General features: G+C 33.2%; 1 long non-coding RNA gene across 1 annotated transcript; it reads left to right on the forward strand.

The window, feature by feature from the left end:
- Positions 1 to 7,773: 7,773 nt before the first annotated feature.
- LOC149559986 (uncharacterized) lies at positions 7,774 to 8,980 on the forward strand. The gene is made up of 3 exons (XR_016363323.1): positions 7,774 to 8,249; positions 8,376 to 8,435; positions 8,681 to 8,980. It is a non-coding gene; the product is annotated as an uncharacterized LOC149559986 (long non-coding RNA).
- Positions 8,981 to 15,385: the final 6,405 nt, after the last annotated feature.

Raw genomic sequence — 15,385 nt, forward strand, 5'->3', positions numbered from 1 at the left:
AGTTCAATAGTATTGACTTTTGACTATAATATTTTGACAAAAACTATCTTCGTACTTTTGCTAATTTTGAGCTATTTGAAGTTCTAAATTTTAAAGTATAAAACGCTGATCTATCTTTTGGATAGTAAAAGAACTTTGTAATCATGATTTCACATGTTTCTTATGGGTTATATCTTATAAATGTGATATCTTTTGTTGTAATGATTTCAAATCTATTTTGTAATCTCAAACTCTTCTGATTATATATTGGATATATTGTTAGACATGAAGAGATGTTTTCTATTGTAGTTATGAATTGAAAAGTTCCTTGCATTAAACTCAAACATATAATAATAATGATAAATAACATATTTTCTTGAGAATTACATGAGGCCAATTTAATGTCAAATTTTTTTTCAAGTTTTTTGACTTGTCAAACTTCATCCTTGTCGAACTCGAACTCAAAGTCGAACCTTGTGACTTAGAAGAAAACCATGCATATTTGTTGGATATCTTTGACCATCTCAAGGCATACAAACTCATGGATCTAGAGACACATGAAATCTTTTACCAGAGGAGTGTTCACTTTGAAGAAACTTGTCCAAGTTTGGCTTCTTCAACTCCTCCTTCCTCCTTTGTGGACAGTGATCATAATGATGATAGTGACTCGGAAGATGAGATTCCTTCAACTTTGACTTGCAGGACACCACCTTCGTAGGGTCCACAAACAGTTGAGGACATTCCTTCTTCTTCCACTAAACCTCGTTGGGCACAATAGATCCTTGATTCAGCAGGTTCTTTGGTGGGGAATCCTTCAGACACTCGGAGGACTAGGTCACAGCACAAATCATTTCCACATGCATTTATAGCCATTGCTTCAGATCCATAGTCATTTAAGGAAGCATTAGGGATTCTAGAATGGGACAAGGTTATGGAGGAAGAATATAACTCTTTGATGAAAAACAACACTTGCGACTTAGTTCCCCTTCCTAAGGGAAGAAAGGTGGTTCGATGTTAGTGGATCTATTGAACCAAATTTGTAGTGGATGGAAGTTTGGATAAGCATAAGGCCGCACTAGTTGCCAAAGGTTTCTCACAGGTTCCAGGTATTGACTATATTGAGACATTTGCACCAGTCGCCAAGATGAACTCCATTCGCCTAACACTAGCTATTGCTGTAGCTCATGGATGGGTTGTACACCGGATGGATGTTAAGAGTGCCTTTTTGAATGGTGATCTTCACGAGGAGATTTATATGGAGTAGCCACAGGGGTTTATACAGGATTCTACTATGGTTTGCAGATTGAAGAAGTCTATCTATGGTCTTAAGCAGGCTACTCGGGCTTGGTATGCTAAGATGGATTCCTTCTTACTCTTAGCAGGATTCACCAGGTGTCATTCTGATTCGAATGTCTAAATTCTTTAGAAGGATGACTCACACTTGATACTTGTACTTTATGTAGATGACTTGATCATTACAGGAAGTACTTCATCCATCATTGCAAGTGTCAAGACCTCTTTGTAGGACAGATTTGCTATGATAGACTTGGGTTTACTACATTACATCCTTGGTATTGAGATCACACTGTCTTCAATAGGGATCACACTTTCTCAACCCAAGTATGCTCTTGACTTGCTTTCTCGGTTTCACATGAGTGATTGCAAGCCCGCTCCTACTCCCTTTCTATCAGGTGTCAAGTTGGACACCAAGTGTCTACTCCACTTGTTGATGCTACATTATACAGACAAGTAGTTGGGAGTCTTATCTACTTGATGCATATACGCCTTGATATAGCTTTTGCAGTTGGCATGGTTTCTCGCTTCATGCAAGAGCCACATGAGCTTCATTGGAAGGCTGCCAAGCGCATCTTGCACTACATGCAGGGTACACATACACTTGGGATACATAATGCAGCAGGTACAAGACTTCATCTGGTTGGATATATAGACTCAGACTATGCAAGGGACCTTGATTCTCGCAAGTCTACTTCAGGATACATCTTTCACCTTGGTTCCGACCCTATTTGTTGGCAGAGTAAGAAGCAAAATAATGTTGCTCTTTCTTCCACTGAGGCTGAGTATCGAGGAGCTGTCAATGCAGCTATAGAGGCTCTTTGGTTACAACACATCCTGAAGGAGTTTGGGTTTGATCTACTTAAACCTACAATCATACATTGTGACAATCAGAGTGCTATTGAGATCTCTACACATCCAATTCAGCATCAGCGGACTAAACATATTGAGGTTCATATGCACTACATCAAAGAGTTGATACATGAGCAAATCATTGCATTACAGTATTGTCCTATAACAGAGCAGGTTGCAGATATCTTCACCAAACTTTTCATTGAGGTCAAGTATATTCATTTGCGAGATCTCTTGGGGGTGCAGTATGTTGCAGAAAGGGGAGTCCCTTGACTTCTCTCTTCTTTCTTCTGGGAGGGATCTTTTCCTCATCTGAGGTCTTCTTCTCTCTCATCTTCTTTATTGTATTTATCTCTCTTTTTGGAGGAGGGTTTTTCCCATGAGATTTTCCCTCTATCTCTGCTTTATGAGAGATTGCATTGCATCATTGTACGTAGAGCATTGCTTTTGTACATGGGTACCTAACATGGCCTCGTAGCTGGGACCCATCATGCATTTGTGAGCTTAAGTGCATTCCCCTAAGTTGCACTTAAGGGGGGGTGTTGGTGTAAATAAGTATTCACTATTTACACTTAAGTTTACTTAGGTTAATGCATTATTTTTTTATTTTTTAGGTTGACACTTAGGAGTTTGCATACCGTTATGAGTTGTCATGTTGACAACACAGAAGTACGCAACTCTAATTCAACACATGTTGTCTACAACACTAGAGTTTGCATAATTAACTGAGTTGTCATGTAGACAACACAGTTATTTGCACTCCTAATTAAGAACATGCTGTCTACAACATTATTTTTTGTGCTACACCTTTGTAGGCTTATCCTCTCATCATCGCACTTACTCCTATGCTTAATGGTGGATAACCCATATTTGGTGGACATATGCCTGGTTGTATGACTTATCATATTGCTAACTCCTAGGCATTCTAGAAGCATTCTAGAGGCCTTTATATATAGGCACTCCTAGTGTACTTGTACATTGAATCGAATACATATCGATATTCTGATCATACTCTTTTTAGTCTACTGTTGTGCTTGTGCTTGAGTTCTTTGATCTTGGGTGAATTTTTCCCTAAGGAAAATTCTTACATGTTGAATGGATCCTAGATGAAAAATCATTGCTATGAAAAATTCCAGCATTTCTTGGGTCTGGTCAAGATGACATAGCTGGTCATCCATACTTTTTAACTTCTACAGGAACAATTGATTAAAGAAGCTGGCAGAATACCCCTCTTCTATAAGAACCATGCAATGGAATTAAATTTGACAGATATCCATGTCTGCCCCTGAAGAGGTAGTTGTTACCAGTTTGTATGCCATGGACATATGTTTCTTGTTTTCCAAAATATTACGTACCTGGCATTACAGCTTCCAATGATGTATTATCTGATGGAAATGCCCAATACTGATACTCTGGATAAGCCACTAACTGATAATGTGAACCTGGATTTTGAGACTGGTAATTAGGATACAAAAAGGAAACAACTTTATTGTTACAAACCACGTGAAAAATCAATAAAAAGTATCTTTGACAATATATGTTGGACAATGAAAACAACTATTGACATAATCAGGCATCAAAATAAAATAAATGCACTCTAAATTGTACAAAGGGCAACATTTGTCTGATTTGAGTGCTGCAGAAATTAGATATAATAAATCACAAAACTGATTCTTACTGACAATCGATACCCAAAATTATTTACAAATGTGGACTGCTCGTATCCATTGTCCCAGTTATGTGTGGATTGTTTACTGCAAATTCTATGTTGTGACAGAAGCCATGTGATGATGGTTATCGGTTGCAACATATGGAGATAATGTAGTATCATTACTTGCTTTGACAACTACAGGTTGTGAAGCTGATGGTAATCAATTAACCTCTTTTTACTTATCTGTTCTGCTGAGACTGAAAAGCTTGTGCAATGTTCTTACATTCTGATGGAAGCAATGGCGCCTCCGACAAATGCCATAAAACAAACTGTTTACTCCTTGTTCTTGTGAAGCACGGTATTTGAAAGTTCATTTAAGTTTTAAACCTAGGTTGCATGGGTATGCATACTTACACCCTTGGGACACGTATCCACTTACCCAAGTACTGGGTATTGAGTGGAGAGCATCATTGTTAAGGACCTTGATTATGATTTCTGATTTTTATTTCTGTTTCTTGTTTGTGTTATCAGCAGCTTCTTGTTTGTCAAGCTTAATTCAATACATAATTAGTTTGAAACTTGATATAATACTGATTAACACTAAACTATATCACTGTTCAAGTCAGAAGTTTATCATTTGCAGTATGTCATTGTTATACGATTTAAGATCTTCTTGGTCATGTTTAAAGTCTGCCTTCTCGGTTAAGCATCTATAATATATTATTACTACTGTTTACAAATATACTGCAAATCTGAAACTGGAAACAATAGATCACATTTATGAACTTTATCACTCTTCTTGTTTTGAAATACCATTGTGATGACTTATTTTATCAGATTTTCTGTAAAAATATTAAATTATATATAATACAAAGTTAAAAATATTAAATTATTTTTTTAGCTTCTTGTTTATCAAGTTTATTTTGCTATCAGTTTACAATACTGTTTAACAGTAAACTATACCACAATTCAAGTCAGAAATTTATCATTTACAATACTGTTTAACAGTAAACTATATCACAATTCAAGTCAGAAATTTATCATTTGCAATATGCTATTGTTATATGATTTATGATCTTGTTCATGTTTTAAGTTTGTCTTCTTTATTAATTAATAAACATTTATCATATATTATTACTACTGTTTACAGACATATTGCAAATCTGAAATTGAAAATAATATATTAAATCTGCAAACTTCATCAGTATTCTTGTTTTGAAAAACCATTATCATGACTCATATTTTCAGTTATTTTATAAATATAAAGTTATATTTAAAAAAAGGTTTGACATACCCAAATATCCGTCCCTAGGGTTGCCCAAATACCCTGTCCCCATGCAACTTTGTTTTTGTTAGTTTTCTGAATCACTGCAAATGTACTAAGCATTGCCTGTAATAAGGTTTATGTTTTCCATATGCAACATTCTCTCATTTATAGTGAGCATGGGTGAATGAATAGACATGTCTATTCAATAAATAGATAATTAATAATACGAACTTAATTGTTATATATATATAACTAACCATAGAGTTATCTGACTGAAGCTACCAAACATTAACACTCCCTCTTAACAAGGGAGGATAAATACAAGACAAAATATTGCACCATTGGTAATATTAGGAATTTAAGGATATTTCAGAAGTTTTCTAGAATTCAATATCGTAAACGATATCAAGAGTATTGATCTCCAAAATATCAACATATGATATTCATCAATTACTCAAACTAGGGTAAGATATCACATTTGATATCAAGAGTCTTGATCTTCTAGAATATCGACATCTGATATTCATCAAGTACTCAAAACAAGGTTTAGATATCACATTTGATATCAAGAGTATTGGCCTCCTAGAATATTAATGATATTCACCACTTACTCAAAATGTTTAGATATCAAATTTGATGTCAAGAGTATTGGCCTCCCAGAATATCAGTGATATTCACCACTTACTCAAAATGTTTTAGATACCACATTTGATATCAAGAGTATTGGCCTCCCAAAATATCAATGATATTCACCAAGTGCTCTAAGAGTAATGGCTTCCCAGAATGTTGAGATACAAGACATTCACCATTTACTCAATTTATTAGATTTCATAATACAAGTTGATTGTAAGATCATCACCTTACAACAATTTCTCCAAATACAAGTGATTATCATTTGGAAGTCGTCACTTCCTCATGATGCACACAGGGGATAGGCCCATCCATAGTCACAGTCCTCATAACTATGACAACTTATTGAACATTAGAGAAATCAGTTCAACATGGTTTACTCCCTCTCAATCAATAAAATCGGGGTCACTGAAGGTTAACCAAATAGCATCCTTAGTCTTCTCCCTCTCTTTCAAGATTTTCTCAAATGAAATGTTATTCTTCTTCTAAATCTCAATCTCCCTTTTCTTGCAACAACATTTTTGGAGGAAAAGATCAAGACAAATAGCTCTTCTAATACATATAAATAAGAGACAGACTAATATAATACTCAATATTTTCCTTGCATACTCCCATATTGAATTTCTTTAACATATATTAAACATCATTTTGAATGAATGAATATAATGCAATTACACATAATTCATTACCACATATATTATCAAATTATATATCCCATATAATATTTATCTAAACTTTAGAAAATAATATTTATAAAATGATCATTAATAATAAAACTTACCTCAATACTTATTTTTATTTCATAGTTGAATCCCTTCATTGCCACCTTTAATATAAAGTGCTTTCATGTGTTTGATTCATTTACCGAACATGCCTTACATATGAATTTCCCATGACATACCATATCATCAAGTAGGGCACTCATTGTAATGTTTGATTTTAATATTGGCACTTAACTGATGGTCCAACTCTATGCATTCATGAATTTTCCCTTATGTATTTCTATACTTTCAACATAATATTACCACCTTTATTAATGCTTTGTACTAGTGGCGGGTCCCTCTTAGACTCAGTTTTAATATATTCCTTTTGACAAATTGCTCTCTATATGTCTAATTTATTTCCATAACTTTCAAATACCCATATGTTTAATATATTTCACTAAATAGCGAAAGCGTAGTTGATCAAACCTTAAAATCATGATTAGGTGGACATACAGGCTGCTTATTATATGTTCAGCATGGTGACTGCCTTGGTTCAGAGCTGCTTATGAAATTTGGTCTTCGATTTGCAAGAGCCGACTCATTCATTATTGTCCATAATTCTGCAGCTAATAAGTTATATTTGGTCTCAAAGAGGCTTATTGATTGCATGAAGAGACTTGGACTGCAAGCCTTTCAAGATATTCACCGGTGAGATATATTACAATAAAATAAACTTAAGTCTCAACATCAACCAATTCAAATTACATCAGCACAAACAAGCGAGAAAGAAACTATCATTTTGCTTTCATCTCAAGCAATGGAGGCTTTGAAACTATTGCTTCTCTGACAACGTAGCACTTCCTCACTCTTCTTTCGCTCACCTTGAAGGTCAATTAGCTCTTCAACATTGGCTCTGAGAAGCGGTTGAGACAAGCAATGCATTACGTTCACTTGTTTGTTGAAGATATATCATGAGAAGAAACAAGTATCTTTCTCTATAACTCCCAACAGGACCCAAGGACTTGTTGTCCATATTTCTATTTCTTTATTGGAGTTTCGAAGGGAAGTCTGGTTTTTCTGGCTAGGCCGCTCTTGATGTGCTCCCGGATGGCGGCACTAATAAAGAAGTGATCTCATTCCCAATGATATTGATTACAATCCAAACAAACCAACCAATTTCTGTTAACAACGCGTGGCACTTCAATTGCATCCATTTCTCTAGCATGTATGCTTCTTTTTATTTCTATATTTGCAGATTGGCTCTAATACAATGTTAGTTTTCTGGATCGCTGCAAATGTACTAAGCATTGCTTGTAATAAGGTATATGTTTTCCATATGCAATATTCTCTCATTTATATTGAGCATGGGTGAATGAATAGACATGTCTATTCAATAATTAGATAATATATAATACAAACTTTTATATATATATATATATATATATATGAATAACTATAGAGTTATTCGATTGAAGCTACCAAACATTAACAGTTTTAAACATTTGGAAGAAAAAAGTAGAATGCATAACCTTTTCTTTGTGGAACCAGGATCTCCATACTACACTAGAATTAACAAATCATCAAAGCACAAAAGATTATGACACGTATGGCAGTCATATGCTATACATGGAATCCATTTTGGAAAATCTTCCAAAGTGAGTGGGACTTTGGTCAACCTTTTTGGACCTGTTGCATATAAAAATTAGAGGGAAACATTGCTTGTGTATTCCTCAATGGATGAAAACCCATCGAAGATTTGAGCTTTTGGATGTATAACCATAAGTTGCAGGTGGCCAAGCACAAAAACTCTTTGTTCGCAGAGGGTGTTTCCATTCGGAGGTCGCATTGGAGTTGAAGGTTTAAGGAGGATTTGGTAATTTTTAGTGGTTTGGTTGCAGGTTTCCCAGTTGTAGTTTTGGTATTTCCAAGAGTATTTAATGGTGCTTATGTTTTGATTTTCTTTTGTTTCTACATGTTTTCTGTTTTATCCTTTTCTCAGATGGCATAGTTCAGTTGGTGGAAGTATAGAAGAGTTTCTGTTCATTTCAACCAGTTTCAGGTGATCTACATACTATGTGCTTCATTCTATTTGGTATAGTTTTCTGTTGCGTTGTAGATTTTATTGCAAAAGCTGTTGTAAGTGTCAAATCAATGTACCAGATTGGATATATGCATTTACATTAGAAAATTTCTATAAAATTCTGTTTCGGATTTTTGCGTGCATTTTGGCTATATTTAATGGTGTCTATGTTGTGACTTTCTTTTGTTTTTGTGTTTTCTGTTTTATCTTCTTGGATTTCATAGCTCATTTGTTAGCAAGCAAAGTGGACTTAACCTTGTAGGAAATCTTGTGGTTAATCATCTTTGAGATGGAGCAGTATTGGAATGGGTGACGTCTTGGGAAGGGCCAATGCTTCCCCTTTCTGAGCATCATGTAGATTTAATGAGTGCTAAGTGTTTCATTTATTCTTATGAAAGATGAGCTCTTCTGAGCCACTATTCATGAAATCATGAAACATGGGTCAATAAGTTTGACTGGAAAACAACACAGTTCAACCTTGATAGCATGACTTGATGTAGTAAATATCTTCTCCTGTTTGATCACACATCTTGCTATCAATTTGTTTGGAGAATTAAGGAAATTTTTTGATTTAATATTCAATATGAAATTTATTGTTGGGGACATTACATAGGGTTTCACATATCCATAAATTTAAGCATGCCTTTAGATTTCAAATTATTAAACATCTGAATGCTCCTTGTGCGTGTCCAACACACCATCAAATGATTAATTCTCGTATGTGAAGTTGTCTACATGTTTACAAATGTCAAATTATAGAACCCAGAGATGCAATAATCTGCAAAAATGGTGATTATACCTAATCATCTATGCTTGAAATCACAATTCGTGAGAAACTTGTTGACCCAAGTTTCAGTATTTTGTTGCATTTAAATTGTGTTCAAATCCCTAAAAATGACAAAGGAGTGAAAATCTTTGCAAAAACTCATAAAACGTTAAACACAAAAAATTACTAAATCAAATAAGAGTCAAACTTAGTGTGGAATCACTGTGGAAACAATTTGTTATCTTATGCTTTGGAAAATCCTAAATAGAGGAGCAATATTGGTTGTTAACAAAATGTTAACCGAAGAAGTCTAATTATTCTACCCCCCTTTAGATAGGATCCTTCGGTCGGGTAAGGGAAAATTCATATCTAAAGGAAAATCTTATGTTTCCTTATGATGATTGATTTTTTGTGTTGGTGAATTGGTTGTTTTACTGGTTCGTTGGATACTACTTTGGGAGGTTTTTCAAGTTACTGTTCCAGTCTGTTGACCTTCAAGGTTCCAGTATTGTTTTGGTTGATTTTTTTGGTCACATCTGTTGGTCTCGGGTCCCTGTAAAACCTGATTTAGTTGTTTAGCTGGTTTCTGGTCTTTGGACCTGGTTGTGCTTAATGGTTTATCTTTCTCTTAGATGTAAAGGGTTTTGGGGCCCCTTCAAAACCTGCTTTTACCTTAATCTAAAACAAAATGTGAAAGGGGCTCCAATCATCCTTAATAATAGGGAGACATGTGAGATAGTGTTGAAGCAGTTGATGGATATGCTCTAGATCATGACTTCCTTTGCACATACTTTCTTCATGGATTTTGATGTGAACAAGTATATAACTAATATTATACACTAATTTTAAAATTAAAATTGTTATATACTATTATAGATTGCACATCAATGGGAAAGGATTATAGATTGCACATCAATGGGAAAGGAGCCAATCCCTATAGTTTATAATTAATATTATGTAGTTTAAAATTTAAATCATTCTTTATTATTAATAAATATGAATAGTTATATAATAATTATAAATAAATAATAAAATTACTATGCACAAATCTAAACATATGAAATTGTAATTGGGGAGTCTATTATATGAAGTAGAATTCAAACAAAAGACATTAGTTTAGTTAAAGTACGAGATTAACAAGGGATGCAAGCGTCATAGTTCTTGCCTATAGGGTAATGGTTTTGTGATAAGATGGTGCAATTGAATGGAGTAAGCAATTCAATCAAAATTCAAATTGAGCAAAGCATGTAGTTAACATATTAGATATGGTGAAAATAGAATGGAGTCAATAATTCAATCAAAATTCACAAAGTGAGCCAGGCATAGTTTTCATGTTGTTATGTACAAAGGTTCACCCACTATAGAATGTCCTGTAGAATCTAATTTAAAAATGCACTTTAGTAGTCAACATGTATTATTTGGTTAAGTTCTAAAATTCTAGAGGTTTCAACTTTATAAGTAGACAAGGGCCTACAAGAAAAGCATAATAGTTGATTGTGAACCTCTCATTTAGGAGATCTTGAGTTTGAATCTACTTGATTAAAACAAAATATTTCTATATTAGAACAAAGAAATTCTAAATTTAATATAAATTGTACCTAATTAAAAAAAATATTGATATTCATAAACTTTACTAAAATATAAATGAAAACCAATAAGAACCTAGATGAAAAAAGAAAAGCAAAATGTATATAAACAAAAAATAATAAAATTGTTATAAATTATGTCTAGTATAGAAATAATAAAATTAATATACATTTCACAATAAAAAATGTGTTATCAAAGTTATCTTAAAAAAAAGAGATGAAAAAGTGGAAAATAATAAGAATAAAAGTGAAAACAAATAAGAAGATGGTATAAGAAACAATTCAATAAAACATAAGTAATTCACCCATGAGACAATGAAGAATGAAATCAATCTAAAGTCAGTTAGGTTATTATAATTTAGACAGTTTGAACTTTTTAAAAGTTAATAGACAAATTAACATAAATAAATACTGAGGTATTTTAAAAATAGAATTTATGATAATTAGTTATAGCTAAAAAGACAAATGAGAAAGCTAATTCTATGAAGTATTCCATTAGTAAGAGAGTAGATGTAATTTCAATATAATATTGAAAATAATTTCAAACTTGCAATAAGTTTTAAACCACTTCTATTCAAGTTCCAGTTGATAAAACTTTCACAACAGTGGACCAATTTTACTTTTATTAAACAAATATACTTGATATGTTCTCATTGGGTCTAGTTTGTTAAAGTATAGCTTCAAATGGATCTGATAAACCAATGCCAATATATAATCATATACATAAATTTGATATGATGTTTTACATATGTGGTTATTGACATTGAAGGTACATGATCGGATCAAGATTGATATCATGTTCATGTTCAAGTCAGATTGTATATATATTATGTAAGTGCCTCATATAATTGAGCCTTGATAGATTGTGTTATCATTCAAAGTACATCCATATTTTTTCCCAAACTCATATTGAGTTGATGCTATCATAATCACCCAGATCAAAATCGGGTTTGCATCAAATGTGAGTGCACAAATTAATATCAGGATATCAATAATAAGGAAATATTACCATTCATTGTATCTGCTATCCTCAATAATTTATTTAGAAATTGTATAACCTATTATTGTGATATCCTTTAACCATTGAGTATTGCATATACATTGTAAGCATTGGTAATTTTGCAAACACAATTCAGAGAAATAATATTAGTCATAAGTTCTGAAGATTCAAAGTACAATCCTAAAGAGATAAATCGATAAAATAATCTAGTTGATATATCAAAAATAAATTATTAGATTACTCCATCACATATCCTATATCCCTTAACATGGTATTAGAGCTAGGCTAGTAGATAGAGTTCTAAAAAATTGTTAAATCATCTCCCAAGATCTCTAAAATATTTAAAAACTATTCAAAAGTGCAAACATGGTAAACATAGTCAAGTTAGAAGACAAACATGATGGAGCATAAAACTTTGTATCCTAGAGAATACAAATCACAATCGTTCTTTGAAAGCTTGAATTAGAACAATATGTCAAAAAAAACAAAAATATGCCTAAAAATGAGCTAGATAAAACAATATGGAAAAGGCATAACAATAAAGCTATGAAAATAATAATTGATTATGTAAAAGATCACATTCTTCCATTTATAGCAAAATCTACATCCACATATGAGATGTTCATGAGTATTCAAAATTCATATGAAATCAATAATGCAAGTCAATTGCTTACCTTAAAAACACAACTCCTTCATATTAAGATGAATTAAGGAGAAACTGTCACGCCATATTTCATGAGAATATTAGAATTAAGATATCAATTTTCTAAACTCAGAAATATTATAGATGATAATTTTTTATATCATTGATAGTTGTTAAAGGTTTTCCAACTACATAAGAATCCTTCGTTCAAGGGATCAATGCACATCCAATTTCAAAGAAAAATTGACTAACTCAAGAATGACTGCATTTAGGAAGAGTCACAATTGATTACAATAGGGTGAAGTTCAAGATTTACATACGAACTCAAACAATTAAAAGAAGAGATGTTTCAAGGAAAGACAAATCAAAACTATAAGAATAGAGATTTGTCTTAAGTTCAATGCTACAAATGTGAAAAATTTGGACATACTCACATGTATTATCTAGAAAGAAAGCCCTTGTTAGCATATATGAAGTTAAGGAAGCTGAAAACTCACCATTCTTCCTTGCCTTATCAAGTGAGTTAAACTGCTAATAAGAATACCTAGATAATTGATATCAGAGCATCTAGACACATAACTGGATTTAGAGATCAGTTTGAAACCTTTGAAGGACACTGAATTGAAGAAGTCACAATAGGGGATATGTCCACTTATCCTGTGAAGTTGAACTTGAATCTGGAGTTTCTCTACAACTAAAAGATGTTCTATTTGTACCAGGTATCAAGAGAAACCTACTCTCTATTTTGGGCCTAGCAAATCAAGGGTATTACACCACTTTCCAAGAAGATAGGTCCTATCTTGGCCTAAGAAGTCAAATATTATGAATACAATCTCTATTGGATTTAGAAATGGAAGCCTATATAAACCATGTAAATCTCAAAACCTATCCTTAAATCATGAAGTTGTTAAATATAATGAGATTTGGCACATAAAATTAGATCACCTGCATTTCCACGCTATGCCTCCATAGAGAAGATTGTGAAAGACATTCCTAACCTAAAAATTGAACACGATGGAATAGGTAAAGGATTTGCAGTAGGAAAGAACTCCAAAACATCTTTTCCTCATAGTGAACACAAATCAAAGATTGTACTTGAACTCATTCATATTGACTTATGTGGACCAAGGCCAGTTGTTTCCCTAGGGGGATACTTGTATTATATCATCTTTTTCGATGATTATTATAGCCAAACCTGGATCTGTTTTCTGAAAGTAAAAGAATAAAATGAAGTTCTATCTAAATTCGATGACTTTAAAGCCCTATTCAAAAATCAAACTGGGAAGAAAATTAAAATTCTAAGACCTGACAATGGAGGAGAATACATTTATGAAAAATTTAAAGAGTTCTACATATCTATTGGGATAAAGAGGGAGTATATAGTACCATGTAATTCTCAACAAAATGGAGTAGAAGAAATGACGAACATAACCTTTATTGAAGCAACTAAGGTCATGATGCATGATCAAAATCTTAAACATAACATTATGGTCTGAAGTCTCCAATACAACAATGTACATTCAAAATATATGTCCTTATTTAATTCTAGAGAATGTAACACCTAAAGAAGTCTTAAGGAAACAAACTTGATCTGAGTCACCTAAGAATCTTTGAGTGCCTTGTATACATTAATATTCCCAATCAAAAAATGACTAAACTAGATCCCTCAAGAAAGAAAGTCATATTTTGTGGGTTATAGTAAGTCTTCCTATAACAATCTACCCCTATTTACATTCAATTTTTTGATCAAGAAACCCTTTATAATTAAACACAAATCACATGCACATATTTATTAAGAAAGCTTATCTGAATAAACATCAAGGAAATTGATAACATATATGATAACCATTTCCAGTTTAATATGTTAGCTAAATATCTCCCCAAGTCTAGTTTCACATGTGTGAGTTGGAAAGCTTCACTTGCCTACTAGGGCTATCTGGTTACTGGCTTGAGACCCTCCAATATTTTTCTTATCTCCTAAAACTCTCTATTTTAAGCAACTCAACCAGATGGAATGTTCAATACAAATTCCCTCAACACGATCCTCCTTGTTTAGAGATGGTGTTGATTTGTTGTGGAGTGTGACTTTTAGTTGTTGGTGTTCCTGTTGCTACTAATGTTTAGCATGGACAATTGGAGGAGGAGGATTCAATGATACTCTTTTGTGATAGTTAGTCCATCTACAACCATGACTACCTCGATATCAATTTTCCTGCTTATTCGACCATTCTATGACAACATCCAAACCATCATCTCCAACATGTATTCTCGAGTTACACTTAATGACCTTCCCAAGTGGCTCCCGTGAATTGAACTCTTGTAACTGGCTACCAAATCTTGTTGGCAAAATAACTCCATCCGTTTCTGGCTATAGCTATGTACCTTGTTCCTGTTGTTCATATTCTCAAGCTCTATACTTACCCAAAATTGATTCATGAACAATCACCATTCGCTAAGGATTCCTCAAGGTTTAGACTAAGGGCAATATTCCACCCTTGATGTTAAGAGCTATCCTGGGCATATTTTGCAACACTGGGGAGATAGGAATCTTCGTTGTGAGACCCTGTCTTTGTGGAGACCAAACCAATGAATACCATGAGCTGTCAAAGATTTTATGCTACTCTAGGAGCATCTCTCAGCCTTGAGAATAGCCAATGATTGATTATATTCTCATTACTCTCTGTAATATGTAGTTGAACATCTCTAGAACTCCCTCCTGACAAGAATGAGCACTCCACAACACAAAAAATCCTCCCTATGTAACACTTTGTCCACTGCCTTGGCTTCCATATCCATGTGGGCCAAGAGTTATGCATCCCTTGTCTTGTCTTTTAAAATATGACTTTCTTCCTTTAAATGTATATTTTCATAAGTTTGTAATGTGAAATACTTCCTAGTAGTGCCTATAACATATTCATTATTTTGTCTTTTATT

Source organism: Cupressus sempervirens, chromosome 4, assembly GCF_028749045.1.
Source record: "Cupressus sempervirens isolate cs-2001-9-10 chromosome 4, ASM2874904v1, whole genome shotgun sequence".
In the NCBI taxonomy this organism is placed as follows: domain Eukaryota; kingdom Viridiplantae; phylum Streptophyta; class Pinopsida; order Cupressales; family Cupressaceae; genus Cupressus; species Cupressus sempervirens.